Source organism: Equus asinus, chromosome 25, assembly GCF_041296235.1.
Source record: "Equus asinus isolate D_3611 breed Donkey chromosome 25, EquAss-T2T_v2, whole genome shotgun sequence".
Lineage (NCBI taxonomy): Eukaryota > Metazoa > Chordata > Mammalia > Perissodactyla > Equidae > Equus > Equus asinus.
This window is the reverse complement of record NC_091814.1, coordinates 41,006,998-41,021,863: the sequence shown is the minus strand read 5'-3', so window position 1 is coordinate 41,021,863 and position 14,866 is coordinate 41,006,998. Positions and strand designations below refer to the sequence as shown.

The following is a 14,866-nucleotide window of genomic DNA, read 5'->3' as shown; positions in this document are numbered from 1 at the left end:
AAGGAGCAAAGGCAGCTGGCAAGTGCCCCTTTGGCCTTTTGCCCTTCCCCACTCATTCTTTTTCTGGCCTAGAATACAGAAATAATGCTGATGCAAAAGCCATCTAAAGGGAGTTTGATCATTAATTACATCCTGGCACTGCCGCGTAGCCCAGGCAGCTACCTCTGACTTCTCATTGTGTGAAAAATAAACCTCTCCTTGGTTAAGCCCACAGTCAGGTTCCACGCTGACAAACGTAGTCTAATGAACACACGGGAATCTAGAGACCCTCATTTTTGGGAAAGAATAGAGATGCCTGAAAGGCCTTAGCCGAGCCTGGCTTTGAAAATGTAACAGAATTGCTGCTCCCTTCCAAGTTCCCCTGGGACCACCAGGCCCACTCCATGTGCCAGCCACACCCAGCCATTAGACAGAGCCGCCCTCAAAGACGCAGGGAAACATGGAATGAAGCCAAGGGGCCCACGGGACTTCAGATCCTCCTAAGTGAAAACACAGAGCAGAAGGAGAGTCAGCTAGAGGGTTGAGTATCTGCAACTTGACCCCAGTGCTTAGGGCTATAGATCCCATTCTACTTATAGCAGCAGCAAGTGCGCAGGCGAAGGGCTGGGGCTTTGGCAGCTGTTCATTTTGAACCTGCCTGGGCAGCTCCCTGAACATTTGTTTCAAAAGCAGGCAAGGGAAGGCGATGCTTGAAGAGTAGAAAAAGGAGATTAGGAGAAGGGAAAAGAAGAATGGTACACATCCTCAAAATGGAGTATTGATGTCTAAATTCCCCGAGGCTTGTATTCCCCGAGGCAATCCTGATATTTTCAGACGGGCCAAATCTCTCCTGATGGGATTCCCTGAGCCTGACCAGCCCTAGGCCTGGGTTTGGCCAAGGGTGAGCTCAACTAGAGTTAGAGGCTGTTTGAAAGTCAAAAGCAGACAGAAGAAGAGACAAGAGTGTCAGTCACTGACACGAAAGGGGAGGAGCATTTTGAGAAGGAGACACCTGGATCAAGCCCCTCAGAGAGGCCAGGGAGGATGGGGAGGTGGCCAGACGGTGTAGGTAGCTGGGGTTGACCATGCTTTCCTAAAGCCTGGCAATGAAAGGAAAGAACAAATATGGTAGTAGCTTAACAACATGGTGAGGTTGGGGAAAGGAGGAAGGTAGGCCTGCCTAGGCAAAGAAGTGTTGGCACCACTCACATAAACAGTAATCTTTACTATACACAGTAAAGACTTTGTTCTTATTATCTTTAAACTAAATCAGGGTAGAGGATGTTGCTCCAGTATTGGATGCATAACTGGTAAAATAAAAGATTATCAGGAAGTAAGACCATATGTATGCCCCACCTGGAGACCAGATGTTGGCCCTGTCCAGAGACCAGTCCCCTATATATAACTGGCCTGTAGTCTTTGTTCTGTAAGATGGCTCTTTCGCACCTCAGTCAGTCCTCTTCCCTCTTGCTAGCAAGCTGTAATAAGACCCTTTCTCTCCTTCCACCTTACCTCTGGACTATTGGCATGTCTTGCAGCGGACAGACAACTGTGCTTGGGTGGTAACAGAAGTAGTGGGTAGGACTGATGGGGTAAACTGAGTGGTAATTTTAGGACGTGGCAGGCGGCAGCCATGCCCTCTGCCACCCACTCCCCAGGTGCCTGCTGCTCCTGTTTTGCTGTTCGAGTCCTTCAATCTTTTTGCTTTTAGGGTCTCTCAGAGAATTTGAACTTCCACTAGACAATCTTAAAAATCGAAACATTTGTAATGTCCAAAGAAGCAAAGTTATAATGGTAGATGCCAAGTGACAAGGGTACTGCGACCATTAAAATGACACTACATAGAGCCAGTCCTTGATAGAAACTCGAGAGACTTTTCCAATGTCTAAAACGAGGTCAGAAGCCTACAACTTGAAGGTGAGAAAGCAATTTAGATTACCTAAGGCAACCCCTTCGCTCATAAATGAGAAAAATGAAAGTCAGAGAGAGGAGGTGAGTTGCCCAAGTCACACAGCTAGTTTGGGGATTATAAAAGCAAACAGACAGTGCATGTATCAGGATCTTTATTCTCTACATGCATTAATTCATTTAATTTTTTTGTGTGTGTGAAAGGAAGATTAGCCCTGAGCTAACATCCGTTGCCAATCCTCCTCTTTTTGCTTGAGGAAGATCATCGGTGAGCTAACATCTGTGCCAATCTTCCTCTATTTTGTATGTGGGATGCTGCCATGGCATGGCTTGATGAGCAGTGTGTAGGTCCATGCCCAGGATCCGAATCCATAAACCTTGGGCCACCAAAGCGGAGTGCACGAACTTAACCACTATGCCACTGGATCGACCTTTCATTTAATTTTTAATATGAAGTAGATACTCTACAGGAGAAATAATTCATCTGAGGTCACACAGAGACAGTAGGGGCAGAGCTGGGATTTGAACACACATAATCTGGCTCCAGAGAGTCTGTGCTCTTAACCACTTCTTTTTATCCTTTTGCTTCCCTCAGAAGCTTTGTCTTCACTCTCCCAAGCTACCTCCACCATCCCCATCCTCTCTACCTTTCCTCCCCACCACCTGGCTGCCTGCCACCTCCTTTCAATGTCAACAGGATGCCCTCACCTTGCTCCCATGCTCTGATGGAGGCAGGCCATGATCATGGGGTTTTTTTGGTGTGAAAAGAATGGCAGAGAAAGATAAAGGGGAGATGACCACTATGGAGGCCAGGAGGGGGATGAGGACCAGGGCCTACCACTGAAGCCAGGTACATAAGTGCTCCTGTAAATATTCAATAAGACTACCATTTGACCTTGTTCTCTACACAGACTTAGATGAAAAGAAGTTAATCTTGTTAATTTGATGTTTTCTTGTTTAAGCTGAGGGGTGACTCAAGGGTCACAAGTGTTTAGGAGCTTGTTTTACAGAAGAAAGAAAATGCTTTCAAGGAAGTTACATCACCAGATAACCAGCCCCCAGCTGCCTTGATGCCCAGAAGTCAGATTGCCCAAGGGCTTATCTAGAGTGAAAGAAGTATAGATTACCCCTTTGTTTCTCTGAAACTCCTGCCAAGGCCCCTTAGTTCTACAAAACCCTCTGCTTTTTTCTCTTGTTAAGGCAGATTTGAGAGAACCTATCCTCCTGCCTCCTTGTTTTGGCCAATTCAAATAAACCTTTCTCCATCTCCAAGCACCAAGTCTCAGTGATTGGCTTACTGTGCATCAGACCCACACACTTGAGATTAAGAGTTTCTGTGTCACTGCCTCAGGTGAATTCAAGGGGTTTGGAGCAGGAAGTCGTAATGTGGGGTTCATAGAGACTTGTGAGGTAGGGGTGGCGAAAAAATGAGCCCCAGGAAATGTTATGCAAAATTTTGATCATATGCATTTTTTTACATCCCACCCCCTCTGACATAAAAGCTGATCTAGAATGAACCAGACTCTTGGTGTTGCCCTCTCCCACGTCTCCTGGTATCCCAGGAAAGACAGGGGCTGGAGTTAGGAAACGAGGATTTAAATTCTGGTTCTGCCTCTTAACTATGTGGCCTTAAGCAAATCACATAATTTCTTGGAGCATCAGTTTCTTCACATGTTAAATGAGAATAACCTACCTCTCACATAGAAAAGTTATGAGAACCAGATGAAAGCTAGCTGCGAGCCAATGCACCTAGCTCAAGCTTGGTGTCTAGCTGGTCTTCACAGACCACTGGTCATACTGAATCTGGGGAGGCATGCAGCCCCAGCTCTCAGGAATACCCAAGGAACAGCAAAACTCCTAGACAGAGGGCGTTAGTGGCAGAATCTGGTTGAAAGAGAGCTCTGGGCTATTTGCTTTGAAGCTATATTTGCCCAGCAAGCACACTATTTTTGTCTTGTTTTGTTTTGCTCTGAAATTTATACTTAAGAATTCTATTTTGTCATAACATTAACCTCCCTATTAAGAATTCATTTTAAATGTTTTCATTATAAAGCAATACATTTCCATTAGCAGACATATAGAGAATGTAGGAAAATCAACCATAGTTCCACCATTTAATTTTAACATTTCATATGTTTTTTCCAGTTTTTTCTTTTCTTTTCGTTTTTTCCAGGAATATTAGCCCAGAGCTACCTACTGCCAGTCCTCCTCTTTTTGCTGAGGAAGACTGGCGCTGAGCTAACATCCATGCCCATCTTCCTCTACTTTATATGTGGGACACCTACCACAGCATGGCATGCCAAGCGGTGCCATGTCCGCACCCGGGATCCGAACCAGTGAACCCCAGGCCACTGAGAAGTGGAACGTGCGCACTTAACTGTTGTGCCACCAGGCCCACCCCCTTTTCCAGTTTTTTCAATGCACACTTTTCTTTGTTTTGACTTTGGTAAGATGTGGATGAAAACTATTGAACTAGGTTTTGTTTGCTCATAGGACAAAATTGCAAATATAAATACATATATATTTATGGAGAGGAGAGACAGAGACAGAGAGAGAGAGAGAGGGAGAGGCGGTGGGGGGAGGGGGACAGAGCACGAGAGATTTATTTTAAGGAATTGGCTCATGCGGTTGTGGAGGCTTGGCAAGTCCGAAATCTGATGGGGTGAGCCGGCAGGCTGGAATTTCAGAGAAAAGTTGCAGTCCCAGTCATAGCGGAATTCCTTCTTGCTGGGGGGAAGTCAGTCTTCGTTTCATGAAGGCCTTCAACAGATTGCACGTGGCCAACCCACGTTATTAAAGGTAACCTGCTTTACTCAAAGTCCACCAGTTTAAACATTAATCTCGTCCCAATACACCTTCATAGAAACATCCAGAATAATGTTGAACTAAATATCTGGACACCATGGCCCAGCCTAGTTGATACATAAAATTAACACTTTGTGCTTTTTATAAATAAAAGCTATGAGGATCAAATGGAGCTCTGTGTAAGTTGCTTCTCGTACCAACACAGTATTTTTGCAAAGCTTTGGGAAAACCATGTCCAGTGTTCAGTCTTGAATAAGTTCAGCTTAACTCCAGGAGGAATTTTCTAGTAGGTTGTGGTAGTGTGTGTGGAGTGGGTTTACTCTCTGGCGTTAGCAAACTCACTATTTTTATTTAGATTGCGTGATGGGGGATGGGGGCAAGTAGAGCTGATGGAAATAGTGATTAAATTATGTGACTTCCCTTGGTGGGGTCACTTGGCTTGAAAGAACCAGGTGGGACAGTGACATCCTGACAGTGCCTCTTAAGGAGATAATGAAAGGTTCTTGTCTGTTTCTCTAGATCATGTCTTCTGGAAAGCCTGCCAGCCCAACCTTGCTGCTCAGACAAAGCTCCATCACCCTCAGGAGAGGACTTGGTGCAGCCAAGGCAACAAAGGAAATTAGAACTGGCAACAGTGGAGAAAGGAAACCAAGGGGAAGATGGGAGCTGGAGCCATGAGCTCTGCTGTTTCTATCTTCCCAGAGATTACCAGTCTGGCTGGCAGGCATCTCTATCAAGAGAAATTTGCAGAACATAAGAGCCAGTAAGTCATATGGGTCTAACCAAGGCATGGCCCCACCCCTGCCCCACCTCCCAACGCACTCCCAGTAACTTCGTCATCAGCAAACTGAGTCATCCCAGCCTAAGATAGAGGTGTCCCAGAGCCTTAGCAGGAAAGGTCAGTTGATTTAAATAGCTGTGGCATCTGCAGCAACTTTCCTGGCCTAAGAAAGGAAACCCAAGCCATGAGAGATGATGTGTTGATGGCCCTACCTATGGTGGGGGAGACAGAAAGGGAGACTAATGAGCATTTGTTAGACATCTGCTGTGTTCCCTAATGGTGTGCTTTGGCACCATCACATAGTAGCCTCACTTAATCCTAGGGCTGTACATCATTATAACCACGTTACAGATGATGAAATATCTCAGCAAGATTAAGGGACTTGCCCAAAGTTAAGAGGATCAAACGTCTCTCCATCACTGATTCATACACTTAGTGCCATGGTGCTAAAAAGTATAGACGTTTTTCCTGAAAAGATCATAAATGCACGATCTTTTTAAAACCCTGGACTGTAGAGAAAAACAACCACAAACAATTCTCTCTGACCCATCTCGATGTCACTACCATCAGGACTTATAAACCTTTCCAGGAATAGTGTATGACTCTAAGCATATAAGCATGCCAGAAAGGTGCAGAACCTCTGTCTACGTTGTATCTGACAGAACCAGTGCCCTGACCCCAGGACTTCAGTATTGAAACCTAGTATTTAATTTTTCTTTTTATGCAAAAGTTACCTCCCAAATAGACATGATCTAAAGGTGGTGGAAGAAAGCCAGAATTTCAATGAAATAGAAGGGATAGAGTCTCTACCTTTGGAGCTTAGCTCCTAGGAGTAAAGAAAGCAATATAAACTTCTAAACAAATCACAACACAAGCTCCAATGGCCAGTCCCCTTTCTGACCCTCACAAGTCCAGTGTTTGCAGGGAGCTACTTTAAAACGTTTCCTTGTCTCTGCCAGATCTCCTTCAAGCCCTCCCTGGGCGTCCCTGGGCTTGTTTGGAGAGCGATGTTTTGCTATGTGGGTTCCTTCCCTAACGTCTGTTCTCCAAGAGTGAGAGGCCTTGTGTCCACTCTACTGGTTTGCAAGAAGAAGGTGCCCAGACCATTTCCTTGATTCATGCCTTAAAAATGGGAGGGGAACTATAGGAAAAAACTTTCTATGAAGACTTAACAATTCTTAAAATGATTTTACTTGGGATGTAATTTTGTGAAAGCAAATGTCTTTAGAAATGCCATTCTGGGCATGTAGGAGCAGGAAAAACTCTGCTTAGCACTTTATGGATGTTATCTCATTAATCCTAACAACAACCTCACAGTGCTATGTTAACCCCATTCTACTCAATGGAAAAATAAGGCACAGAGAGAAAGCAAATTGCCAAGATCACATAATAGGTAAGTAATGGGACCTAAAATTAAGTTAGGCCTTCCATCTAGTTCCATATCCCAAACTCTTTCTAGTACATCATATAGAAAATAATAATTATAATAAGGAACACAGATAATAAAAACATAAATAAATAGATTAGCATGGGAAAGTTATGATTAAAAAAGAGCTAATTATGATGTTTGTGATAAAAGAAATCCTAAGATTGATATGATAGAATAAAAGGGAGGACAGAGGAGAAGGTTTTGATGCGTGGTTAGGGAATGCTTCTCTGAGAAGGTAACAGGTGAGCTGAGACCTGTGAGAATCAGACAGCTCTGCTTGGAACCCGGGGAAGATCCTCTTCCCCCAGAAGAAACAGCACACTCAAAGGTCACCATCTTGGTGCACTCCCAGAACAAAAAGCAGGACAGTAGGACTGAGCACAAGGAGTGAGGACATGGGTCTTAGAAGAAGTTGGAGGGGTCCAGACCAATGCAGGACCTAACAGACAACAAATGGAGTTTGAATTTCATTACAGCAACAATGGGAAACCATTAATAACTTTTAGAAGGGATGGGACATAATCGGATTTAGGTTTTGAAGAATTACTCTGGTTGCTGTTGGGAAATACACTAATTAGAGCTTAGAGTTGAAGGAGAAAGATCATTTGCAAGGGAAGCGTTAAGTAGAAATACAAGTGACACATGATGGTGACTTGGACTAGGAATGTGATGGTGGAGATGGATGAGAACGGAAGGATTCCAAATACATTTGTAAGTAAAACGTACAGGATTTGCTGATGGACAAGATGGAAAGAGAGAATGCCAGGAAAGAGAAGGGGGGGGGGGCAAGATTAATTGCTAAGTTTGGGGCAACAATGGATGGTGCCAGAGAGATGGGGAGGAAGGGTCTTAGAAAAGGTGCTCTGAAATAAAGAGCTCCATATGGGGTTCCCTTTAAGTTTTAGATTCCTGTTAGCCAAGTAGGGTTGTCAAGTACGCGATTGGAGAGCTCAAGGGAGAGATCTAGGCTGGAGATAAAAATTGTGGCATGGAGACTGAAGGTTACCAGGGGAGAGTCTAGGTTAGAACCCTAGAAGCTCTCCAAGATGTAGAGGTTGGAGCCAGTCAAAGGAGGAGGAGGAGCCGGTGAAAGAAATTGCAAAGGAAAGGCCAGGAAAGATGAGGGGTGAAGAGGAGCCAAGAACTCACAGAGGTATCTGGGATCCAGAAGTTCTGGACTCATATATCTGTCTGGTCCTGAAGGAATTCCTTGTCATGAGGGTGTTGGTCAAGGCGATGAGACGGAGGGCATGAGCAGAGAGTAAGTTAGGACTCCATAGGGAGCCTGCTGATCACAAGCCAGGAGTTCCAGAGAGCACAGTGGAAGGGTCAGCTGTGGGGAACGGAGGAATGAACGGGTCCAATTAGGGAATATGTGAAGCAGCGTGGATGTGAGAGACCCTGCAATGAAGGCTGAGGTTTCAAGCTCTGGCTGGATTGAGAAAAACAAGGGCTTGACAGAATTAGTGTTGGATAATCAGTTAAAAGTATGGTCCAGAATGGTCCTGATGCCTGAGGAAGGAGACTGGGCTTTGTAGCAACACACTCCCTTGTGCAACTTGGTGTGTTATGATCCCCACTTTACAAGAATGGAAAATTAATCTTGATGAATTTAAGTAAATTGATGCCAGATGGAGAGTGAACCCAGGTCCTGGGAGTCCAGAATCAGAGCTTTTCAGCACTCTGAAGCCAATACGTATTTCCTGAGCTTGATTGAGAGGAATCATTTGGGATGGTTTTCTTTGTTTTTTGTCTTTTGTTTGTGAGGAAGACTGGTCCTGAGCTAACATCTATTGCCAGTCTTCCTCCTTTTGCTTGAGGAAGATTGTCGCTGAGCTGACATCTGTGCCAGTCTTCCTCTATTTTATGTGAGATGCCGCCATAGCGTGGCTTGACGAGAGGTGCCTGGGAATCTGAACCTACAAACCCTGGGCCACTGAAGCGGAGGGCACAAACTTAACCACTCTGCCACTGGGCCAACCACTGGGATGGTTCTTAAAATACATACTCCCTCTCCCCCTCCTCTGGAGATTATTATGTAGTTAGGTCTAGGGTGGAGTCCCTGATTCTGAAAGTTGACAATTTGCCCCATTACTGCAGTTGCGGAAAGGTGGTGCTGGGAACACAGAACTCTTTGGTTAGCGTGGAATTGTAAAGGACCATCTTTTTATGGTTGCGATGTTTGAGGAAAAGGTGGAGAGGAGGTGAAAGGTTAGTTCCAGCTTAGTTTAATGTCTTCCTGCCAATTAAAACAAGTAAGTCCTTTGTCTTTTGAAGAGCAGAACTTAGATGGTCAAGGAATACACTAGCTGTATAGCCATTGCCATAGTTCCCATGTTCCCATGCTCCTTTCTTCACTTGAACCTCCTCTCTGCTGCCTTTTAGGAACATCTCGAAGATGCAATAGGTTGCCTGCTGGGTCCTCCTACTTAGATGTGAGGAGCCAAGCGAACTGTGAGAATCATAGTGGAAACTTCAAGCTGTTTGTTTTCCTTCTTCATCCATCTGGTCTTTTTAGCCCCTGTTGAGGCGCAGATCTTTAGGAATATAATAGAGTCATCATCGTCACACTTAAGACTTTTCAGGTCGCAAAGGAAAGCTAAGCAGATATGACCACATTCCTTTCAGGTCTTCCTCTGTTCTTTCCTCTCCACCCCAGCATAAAGTCGCTTCCCAATCAGCATGATCTAAAACCATAAACTGAGAGATTCCACTTTGAAAGGGAGAAGACCAAGGCGCCAAGAAGTCAAAAACTTCCCTGAGTTAGAAATGTTCCCTTTCTGAGACAAAAAGACAAAGGAGCTGGCCCCAAGAACAGTTTCTAAAATAAAACTGTGGCCATGTCACAATAAGTTAAAACAAAAGAAAAGGATCTGTTACTCTTGTAACTAAAATTAATGTACGTCGATGCCGCATCGCACAAGTTGCAAAGCACTTTCCCATTTACCGTGTCCTCACAGCAATATAGTAGAGTGCACCGGACACTTATCACTGCCATTTTAGGGATGAGCAAACAGACTGAGTTCCAGGAAACTGTGGAACTAGACTGCCTGGGATCAGATCCCGACTCTGCTTCTTACTAGTGTGTGGCCATTGGCAAGCGACTTCATCCTGAGATGCCTCAGATTTCTTATCTGTAAAATGGGAACAGTAAGAGTAACATCACCTCCTAGGGTCGTTGTGCTGTTAAATGGGTCAACAGCACCTAGCATGCAGTAATTGCCAACGCAGGGGGAAAGAAACCTTTACAGATAAAGTCTTTCGTTACATGGATTTTTGTAGAGTTTGTAATTTTTTAAAGCACATGCCCAAAAGATAGAGGAGGAATATAGATGGGTAGCTCAGATCCATAAGAATTCACCTACTCATTCAACAACTTTTATTGAGTATTTTCCAGGAAATTGGATAGACTACAGGAGCAGATGCCGAAGATAGGGCAGAGAGCTCTGAACTTACACCCACAAAATGCAGTGGTTAAGTTCGCACATTCTGCTTCGGCAGCCCGGGGTTCGCCAGTTCAGATCCCAGGTGCAGACATGGCACTGTCTTGGCATGCCATGCTGTGGTAGGCGTCTCACATATAAAGTAGAGGAAGATGGGCACGTATATTAGCTCAAGGTCAGTCTTCCTCAGAAAAAAGAGGAGGATTGGCAGCAGTTAGCTCAGGGCTAATCTTCCTCAAAAAAAAAAAAATCTGAAGCTAATAGTAGTGATGTTGAGGTATGGTGGCTTTACCAATCCCATAATCCCCATCAGAATCTACTCAGTTATTCCAAATAGATTTACAAGGCAAGTAGATTTACAAGATTACAGTGTCATTGTCACTGAGCTAACATCTGTACCAACCTTCCTCTGTTTTGTGTGCCACAGCTTGGCTTGATGGGTGGTGTGTAGGTCCGGGCCCAGGATCCAAACCTGTGAACCCGGGGCCTCGAAGTGGAGTGTGTAAACTTAACCACTACACCACCAGGCCAGTTCCTAGAGTTTTTCTTATGTTAATTAGAAATTTGGTGTCTGGAAGGAAGAAGAAGTCACCTATTCTGAAATCACACCCATTAGACCAGTTCTGGAGAATTGGCCTTTTAGAACTGGACTGACAATCCAGAGAATATCTAGAAGAATAAGAACAGTCTGGTGAAGGATTTAGAAGTCATTACAGAATAGAAGTACCTAGGAATGTTTAATCTGAGAAAGAAATGGCTCAATGGAGACGCGAATCCTGTCAAGACTGCCCCACTGGTCATTTTGTCCAGCCTCCCAGGTTTAAGAACCCTGCATCCATTATGGGTGGTCATCAAATATATGCTCCAACTCTTTAGGATTCTACTTCAGGTAGCAACTTTGAACACCAAAGGCCAATGAAATTTCCATTAAGGAAGCACTGATGAAAAAAGAAGATTCCTTAGATGGTTGGGACATAGATGGAGGCCATACCTCAGCATCACTACTATTGCCTTCAGATTTAATCTGATTAAAGCAAATGAAACAAAGTGACATTTTATGGGTATAAATTCAGAACCCTTTACCCTATCTTTGGCGCCTGCTCCTGTTGTCTATCTGAGTTCCTGGAAGTGAGCTACAGTGGGCTATAATCTTCTGAAATACTGAAGAAAATGTCCTCAGGTCCCCAAGACTCTTTTGGGCTTCCTCCTTCACCAGCCCCCTGACTCATGTAAGTCAGCATGGAATTGTGACGGATGCTGGGTGAATGGAGACAATGTCATGCCTGTTTGTTTTCCACCGAGAACATTCAGTGCTACAGCATGCCATGCTGCTGCAGCCTCCAATAGGTGCACCAGTGGGCTGCAGAGTGATGCCCATAGGCAGCTGGCACTCAGCGAGCTCCTCCGTATTGTGAACTGAAGGAGGCCTCCTGCCCAGGTAAAATGAGGGGAGAAGAACTTTTCGTATAGCATATCTTGTCACTGGAGATCCAGAACCTACGAACAGGCAATAGATATCAAATGGCCTCGCAGTCTCCACTCTCTCCTCCATTTTTTTCTCTCTCTTCTCCTTCTCCCTTCTTGCTCTCTTTCCTTATTCTCTGTCCATTCTTTGATTGTTCTTCACCTACCCTTCTGTTGTGACCTCTAAGTTGGCTCAGTGTCACTATTCAAGATCTTAGTTACATAATATGGCTTATGAAAGCAAAATGAGTCTGCTGCCTGCCATGCCAGGCTGGGTGAAACCCAGAGTGAAAAAAAAAAAACACCCGGCGCTTGGCACTGCTGGGCTCTCTTGGACTCTTTGCAAGGAGGATCAGCAGAAAAGGGCTTACATGTTTCCAGTGCCCCAGACATCTAAGTCTCTCTTGAGACTTGAGCTCTTAGAGCTTTCCAATGCGCTAAAAGGCAGAGAAGGAATATGTCAGAGACAAGGGAGTGTGGGGGTAGAGTGGGTGGTGACAAAGAGAGACTAAATGATTAAATAAAGTGAGGACTAGGACAAGAATCTTCCATTCTTTCCACGCTCTGTCCCTACCTCTGGGATTCTCAGTTGGCATCTCTGTAAAAACTTTGCACAATCCACATGAGTTTAGCAGCCCCTAGAAGTGTTTCTTGGTTTCTCAATAGTTGTGTAGACAAAAGCATAGGGTGATATCAATATTTTAAAGCTCCCACAAGTGGCTTATGGTAACCTTGTCCCCTGGGGGTGTTACTGGCTCCCGGATCCTGATTATTCAGGCAGAAATATTAATGTGGCTCCCTTTGGGTCCCTCCTGGCAATGCTGTGTAAGAACATAGAAGTCTCTTGGGGTTTCTGGGTTTGTACTCTTTCTGCTAAGTATTTGCCTTTCTTTCCTAAGTATCAGGAGAAGGACTGAGTCATAAAGTAATTTTTTAGGATTTGAGAAGGTTTAGCCTTGGGTAAGGAGGGAATCAATCACATTGTGGTATATGTCTTCTCCAAACATCTTAATCCAGATGGAAGGTGGGTACAGTGACTATCAAGGGCATCTTTGATGGGAAGGAGGTGTCTCACAGTGGAGCATGTGGGTTTGGGCTTGTAGTGGAGCTAATGTGAACGCAGAGGTTCTAACTGGCTTTGGAAGGCCTATAGGAGTCCAGTCTGGGAATTTACTTTATGTGCAAAAACACACTCTTTGGGGCTCTTTTGGTCCCTGTAGACATTGCCTCTATCTTCTTGCCTGTTCCAGGTTCCCTGTATGGCTCCCAGAGGACACCCTTGCTGTTTGGGATGGAGAAAGGGAAAGAAGTAACCAACATTATCCCTCCCTCCCAATTAAGCACAGACATTGGCCTGGAAATCCTTAATTCCACTCTCTGACAGAGAAGACGGCATAAATTAAGAACAGGAATCAAAGGAAAGAAACCAGAAACCTCCAATACTTTCTTCCCTGAATAATACTTCAATCTTAACTATTGTCTCAGGGCCAAAGCTGACCATTGTGATGAATTTAAACGTTTGCCCACAAATTCTTTGACACGTTTCCCCTCAAGAGGTGGAGCTTTTTTTCCCTTTAAGTGTGGACTGAATTTAGAGACTCATTTCTAGCTTCTAGAGTATGGCAAAGCTGATGGAATATCACTTCCAAGATTAGGTTATAAAAAGACTGGCTTCCATCTCTCTCTTCTCTCTTTCATTTTCTTTCTTGGTTCACTCACTCTGGCGAAAGACATGTCACGTGCAGCACTATGGAGAGGCCCATGTGCCAAGGACCTGAAGTCTCCTGCCAACAGTCACGGGAATGACTTTGGGAACAGATCCTGCAGTCCCCGTCTTCATGGACTGCAGCCCTAACAGTTGACTGCAGCCTCCAAAGAAACTCTGGGGCAGAGCCACCCAGCTAGTCACTCCCACACTCCTGATCCTAGGAAACTGTATGAGATAATAAGTATTTGCTGTTTTAATCTGCTACTTTTTTGGGTTAATTTGTTATGCAACAATAGATAATATACTTACAATGCCTTCAAATGATATGCATCCCTCAGGGGTGAACAGAGAGGGCTGAGCTCCCTGAGGATTGGAATCCAGCTTTAGGACTCCTGTACATGAAGCTGGAGCCTTCAAACATAGGGAACTGTTTCTCTTTAACCTGGAAGAAATGAGTTCTAATTCACTTTATGATGAAATATTCCTATTGCTACTCATACTGAAATGTGGCCTCATAGTTTTTTTCACTCCAAAAGAAATGCTGTATTGAGCTGGCCCCGTGGCCGAGTGGTTAAGTTTGCATGCTCCGCTTCAGCGGCCCGGGGTTTTGCTGGTTCAGATCCTGGGCGCGGACATGGCACTGCTCATCAGGCCATGCTGAGGTGGCGTCCCACATGCCACAGCTAGAAGGACCCACAACTTAAAATATACAACTATGTACTTGGGTGCTTTGGGGAGAAAAAAAGAAAACTAAAATCTTTAAAAAAAAAAAAAAAGAAATGCTGTATTAAGATATGGCTTGTTCATTTCTTTCAGACTTGTCCAATGCACCTGACTTTCGGAATTAAACTGTGAACCTTGATGACAAATAAGTAATCACAAATCGGAAAAATATTCTTATCCTCCAAGAAAGCAAATTCAACTCTGAACTGCTTCATTTCACTATTGGACATGATGGTTCACAGCACAGAATTCCAAATCGGGAGAAATTTCAGGGACGTCTATAGCTTATCTCAGGCTGATTCTGTAAGAATCGTGTCAATTTCCACGGCAATGAATCACTTAATGCCAGATAGTCTAAGTACACTCCCAACTGTCCCCTCCCAAGGGGAAGGGAGGAACCTGGAAGACTCAGCTGCTTCCAGAAAATAGCAATTGGGATGATCACGCCCAGAGGCCCGGCATTTGGGATCAGAGAGAGGAGGATATTTCTGGACCAGATAATTTGGGATTAACTGCAGGAATGGGGCAGCTCATACACAAACCATTAACATCTAAGATTAATGCTTATGAATAAACTGCACCCCACCTCACCCCCATCCCACCCCAAGCTTCCATCCACTTCCTTT

General features: G+C 44.5%; 1 long non-coding RNA gene across 1 annotated transcript; it reads left to right on the top strand.

Moving 5' to 3' along the window:
* The first annotated feature begins 4,504 nt into the window (after positions 1-4,504).
* LOC139042085 (uncharacterized) lies at positions 4,505-14,255 on the top strand. The gene is made up of 3 exons (XR_011498313.1): positions 4,505-4,686; positions 5,212-5,455; positions 13,060-14,255. It is a non-coding gene; the product is annotated as an uncharacterized lncRNA (long non-coding RNA).
* The last annotated feature ends 611 nt before the right edge of the window (positions 14,256-14,866 follow it).